Genomic DNA, 6,000 nt, shown 5'->3' on the forward strand with positions numbered 1-6,000 from the left:
CGGCAAACAGACTCCTGACTGTGAAGAGGACGGTGGTTAGCGGTAAGGCCGCAGAAGAGGCGATGGAGAATCTCAGAAAGTCCGTCGTCTGTCATGCACCAATAGGATATCATAAAGAACATGTAACCATCCAGGATCCTTGAAGAAGAAATGAAGAAATTAAAGGACCTCGCCGATAAATCATTGGCTATACGGATACTAGACAACGAAGCGCAGGGGACGAAGATCCAGCAAATTTTCCGAAGAGTCGAAGGGGCGACCAAGGCCTTCTTTGTGCATACCATTATCATTATACAAGATTATGTATATTCACATTCGTCGTTCCCAGCTCGAAATGGCGATCAGCATCCAGCAAACGGCGAGTCAGATACACGACGATATCAAGGTAAGTGTTTAAGTTTCCTGGCCTGTACCGCGCTGATTATTTGGACAGAGAGCGGCCCTGGATCGTTTACATCCCTCCGAGAAGGCTGACCACAAAACCGTTCTCGAAGAACAGGGCGTGAAGCGTGAAGCTTGCACGTACGGAACACGTGTCAAAATATTGGAGGACATTACGAAATGGGCTAACGAACGCTCATTGGCCAGCCCGCGTGTCTTCTGGCTGACCGGACAAGCTGGGTCCGGCAAAACCACCATTGCGTATACCATAGCCAAACTGTTCGAGAAGGAGGTCAATTTCAACAAACACACCCTCTTGGGCGGCAACTTTCTCTGCTCACGACAATTCCAAGAAACGCAAGCGCAGACCCGTATCCTTCCCACCATCGCCTACCAGCTTGCTCAGAAATGCAAATCGTATGCAGACGCCTTGCATGTTGCCGACAAATTTGACTCCGTTAAATTCGATGTTGCCACCCAGCTGACAGATCTTCTTGTTGGGCCTTGGCAGCAGTCCGAAGGCACACGGGAATTAGAACGATTCCCATACCTGATTGTCATCGATGCTCTCGATGAGATTGGAGGCGAAGGAGGATCGGCTTTTCTAGGTGACCTACTCCACACAATTGACAAATACGACCTAAGAGGTCTCAAGTTTCTTGTGACAAGCCGGTCAGATCCAGAACTCGTTGAGCGCTGCAAAGCATTCACGTCCGAGGCCGTCTGTCGTCTCCAAGATGTGCTGATTGGGGAGGCTAGGTCAGACATCAGGATATAACTGAAAGACAAGCTGAAGAAACTTGACGGCACTCCAGAGCTGACCGAGCTTGAGCAGCGGGCTGATGGCCTCTTCATCTACGCTGCAACTGTGGTGAAGTACTTGACCCCACGTCGCTCAATCACTGTTCGTGAGCAGAGAGAGATGCTCACAAAGCTCTTTTCCAAGTCAGATAAACCAGTTTCCGTGGGCAACGCTACATTCTTGGTTGATGAATTGTACCGTCGAATTATGTGCGACATATTTTCGCCGTTCGAGGGAGGGATCTTGATCCGCAGGTTGCGCATACTTTATACCTTCCTATGTGTGGCTGAACGCACGTCCACCTCCACTGTTGCTGCGCTCGTCGCGAACAACGATGATGAAGTTGCAAAGGCCGTTCTTGATGATCTCCATGCTGTGCTTTATTCCCAAAATGATCGAGTTTTTTGGTACCATGCCTCTTTTCCTGACTTCGTTTTTGATCCAGCACGGTCAAACTTCACCTTGGACAAGGAGTACTTTGCATTTTCATGCGACGAACCTGCCCATCACAATCTTCTTGCCGAATCTTGCTTCCACATCATGGAGTTTGGTTCTGATAAGAAGTCTGATTCTGGTTTGCGATTCAACGTGGGCAAAATACCGTCATCCTTCCTGTTTGACAGTGATAACGCCGCGCTCGCTGAAGAGGTCAACAAAAACATTAGTGCCACTCTGAGGTACTCTGTTCGGCACTGGACTCACCACTTGCCCTTACCCCAGTTGATCAAGACCGATAACCTTTGTGGCCTCATTTCGGATTTCCTCCAAATTCGCGTCCTGTTCTGGATTGAGGCCATGAACCTGCTCGGACTACGCAATCAGTGCACTCCGATGCTTCAACGTGCACGTGAGTGGGCCTTGAAGGTATGAATTGTAAAGTTTGAGCCGTACTGCAACAACTAATGCTGTCAATTAGTGCGGGAACGATTTTTTAGAATTGGCGCGTGACATAGGTGAAGCTGCCAACTTTGCTACGTATTTCACTGGGAGCCCGGCTGCCAAATCGACACCACACCTGTACATCTCGGCGTTGGCAACATGGACACAGGACACCAGTCTCTCTCGGCACTGGAAAAACCAATTCACTCGCATCCCTGCCTTTACGCATACCAAAGGCGTTATTGACTTGCCATTGATGACCATATCAGCTGGAGCACCAATTACATCAGTCGCAATTTCGAGTGATGGGACACGGATTGTGTCTGGCTCGGGTGACAAGTCTGTGCAGGTGTGGGATGCATCGACAGGTGTGGAGCTGAAGAAGCTGAAGGGTCACACTATGTTCATCAATTCGGTTGCATTTTCGAGTGATGGGACACAGATTGTGTCCGGCTCGTGGGACAAGTCTGTGCGGGTGTGGGATGCATCGATAGGTGTGGAGCTGAAGGCGCTGAAGGGCCATACTTCGTCAGTCAATTCCGTCGTGTTTTCAAGCGATGGGACACGAATTGTGTTTGGTTCGTATGACAACTCTGTGCGGGTGTGGGATGTATCGATAGGTGTGGAGCTGAAGGCGCTGAAGGGCCATACTGACACTGTCAATTCGGTCGCATTTTCAAGGGATGGGACACAGATTGCATCTGGCTCAAATGACCGCTCTGTGCGGGTGTGGAATGCATTGACAGGTGTGCAGCTCATGGAGCTACAGGGCCACACTGGCATTATCCAATCAGTCGCATTTTCGAGTGATGGGGCACGCATTGTGTCTGGCTCGCTTGACAAGTCTGTGCGGGTGTGGGATGCGTCGACAGGTGTGGAGCTGAAGGAGTTGAATGGCCATACTGAACATGGTCACTTCGGTCGCATTTTCAAGTGATGGGACACAGATTGTGTCTGGCTCGTGGGACAAGTCTGTGCGGGTGTGGGATGCATCGACAGGTGTGGAGCTGAAGGCGCTGAAGGGCCACACTGAACATATCTTCAGTCGCATTTTCGAGGGATGGGACACAGATTGTGTCTGGCTCCGTGACAAGTCTGTGCGGGTGTGGGATGCGTCGACAGGTGTGGAGCTGAAGAAGTTGAATGGCCACACTGAATGCAGTCAATTCAGTCGCATTTTCGAGCGATGGGACATGGATTGTGTCTGGCTCCTCTGACAAGTCTGTGCAGGTGTGGGATGCGTCGACAGGTGTGGAGCTGAAGAAGTTGAATGGCCACACTGATTTGGTCAATTCGGTCGCATTTTCGAGCGATGGGACACGGGTTGTGTCTGGCTCGCGTGACCACTCTGTGCGGTTGTGGGATGTGTCAACGGGTGTGGAGCTGAAGGAGCTGAAGGGCCACACTCGCCTGGTCACTTCGGTCGCATTTTCGAGCGATGGGACACGGATTGTGTCTGGCTCGTTCGACAACTCTGTGCGGGTGTGGGATGTGTCGACAGGTGTGAAGCTGAAGGAGATGAAGGGCCACACTCGGTGGTCAATTCGGTCGCATTTTCAAGCGATGGGACACGGATTGTGTCTGGCTCGTCGGACAACTCTGTGTGGGTGTGGGATGTGTCGACAGGTGTGAAGCTGAGGGAGATGAAGGGCCATACTCGGTGGGTCAATTCGGTCGCATTTTCAAGCGATGGGACACGGATTGTGTCTGGCTCGTTCGGACAACTCTGTGTGGGTGTGGGATGTGTCGACAGGTGTGGAGCTGAAGGAGCTGAAGGGCCACACTATGTCAATCAATTCGGTTGCGTTTTCAGGTGATGGGACACAGATTGTGTCTGGCTCGGAAGACAAGTCTGTGCGGGTGTGGGATGCATCGACCGGTGAGGAGCTGAGGGAGCTGACAGGCCACATTGGGGAGGTCACTTCGGTTGCGTTTTCGAGTGATGGGACACGGATTGTGTCCGGCTCGCGTGACGAGTCTGTACGGGTATGGAATGTGTCGACAGGTATTTTGAGTGATGGAGATGCGCGCTTTGCTTGGGATCTAGCCAACTCAAACTGGATTATCTCTTCTCGGGAGAAAAACCCCCTTATGTGGGTGCCAAAGGAAGCTGATTTGCGCACACCTCTCAAGATTATTATCATTTCTCGGTCTGGCTTTGCTACAGTTGACTTTGATCAGTCTATGATTGGTGTTGATTGGGTTTGCTGTTATACACCATAGCTACAGTCACGTTGTCGATTATACATATCATTCTTCCGCACAATGCATCTTTTCCCCCTCCCACAACGGGCTCCCTTTCCCCTTCTTCCCCTCCTTCACGCATCTGGGTCCCTGTCTTCTTCATCCTCCTTCTCCTAACGCCAATCCACTTCCTCCTCCCACTCCTCCTCATCGATACCAAACTACACCAATGCAGATCTAAAAGTGAAGAATTACCTCAACTCAAGCAAACCCGTCATTCCCAACCCATTAGACTTCTGTCCAAGTTACAGCACCGGGGATGGATCAGCGCAAAGTATGGCGTCGTTATGCTTTTGAGGAGTAGGATGCACCTTGGGAGCGGCGCAAGGATTCAGAGGGTGTTGAATAAGGTGTAGGTGGGTCAGAGTGTTGCTATCGATATCTCTGTTCTTGGCGGTTCAGGTATCTGTCCCTTGTTTCCTCTTTCCACATCTGCAAACTCACGTACAACTACGCAGTGTCAGCATGCCATGGTGCAGGGGACGACCCTTATTATTGAACTGGATACGGAGGATGAACCGTGCGTTTTCTTTCATCTCTCTGCTCCTTTCTTTCGTTTCTCTGCCGTTTCTTTCATACCACCCGTTTTTTTTCTTTTCTTTTTGCTTCTGTTCGTTGCGACTGCCTGGCGCCTACCCTAATTATCACACCTTTCATGCCATCTTTTCATCACACCCAGGACGGACTTTTCCCACATGCCAAGAGGCCATCCTATATTGCTCGTTGCCTCTGCCGCAGCTTCATTATCGATTTACCTGGACGAGTTTCGCTTTCAGTCCCCTCAGACCCTATCCATGTTCCACTTCCCAGAAACAGCCCACGTCTTGAATGTTGAGCTTGCGCTTGACGATCGGCGTCGTCGTGTTGATTTTTCAATTTTCAATTTCATTTCCCCCAGCTTCCGTGTTGTTGTGGGTCGGGCGAGTTTGTGGATCCTGCCTGTCCTTCTTAGCTGCTGTGTGACCTTGCCTACCTTTTTATTCCCCATACTTCGACTCGTTTCTGGACAGACGTGGACCCCCTTCCCTTCTCTTCTTGTCGCGTCTCCATGCGGTTTCTCCTTCGGTTTGGTTGTCCTCTCGATAACTTCTACGTATCCCTTCGCCCGGCCAGTGGCCTTTGGCGGGCATCCTGTGCACGTTTGTTTCTTTTCTTTTCAAATTGTGGTTGAAAGTTCTGGAGGGAGCTTCTTTCTTCTATTTATCGCGACCGAGGGCTTTGCCTTGAATTCCTATGTGTTTGGTCTTTAGTATTGGGTTGAATGCCTTGTGTTCGACATCGTATATCCCGCCCGTGGAGGCGCACCAGAGGATATACTCAAGGGACATGAAGCCGTGGAGAAGAGGCTTCGGGAGGCGTAAAAGCTCAGGAGGTGAAGAAGAAAATGTTGGAAGCGCATGCGGTTGAATCTCACGAGGAAATGTTGGCTTCTGCCACGAACAACTCTGTCTTCCCTTGGTCTACCCTTCCGAACAACGACTCAGACGATCCTCCAGACATGTTCATCCACAAACGGATTCTTGTCACGCTAAGGCCATTACATGAAGGGACTTCAGTTATAAGGACATACGACGTTTTTAGGCACTAGCATTTTTTCGAACGGAAGGGTTTGGGTAGATACATTTTGCGAATTTTACTGGTTCCGTTGAGTCTTGAGCTGTGCCCATTTATGAGTCATCTGTAAAAGGAAATCT

The sequence above is a fragment of the Laccaria bicolor genome, genomic scaffold (genome assembly GCF_000143565.1).
Source record: "Laccaria bicolor S238N-H82 LACBIscaffold_64 genomic scaffold, whole genome shotgun sequence".
Taxonomy (NCBI): Eukaryota; Fungi; Basidiomycota; class Agaricomycetes; order Agaricales; family Hydnangiaceae; genus Laccaria; species Laccaria bicolor.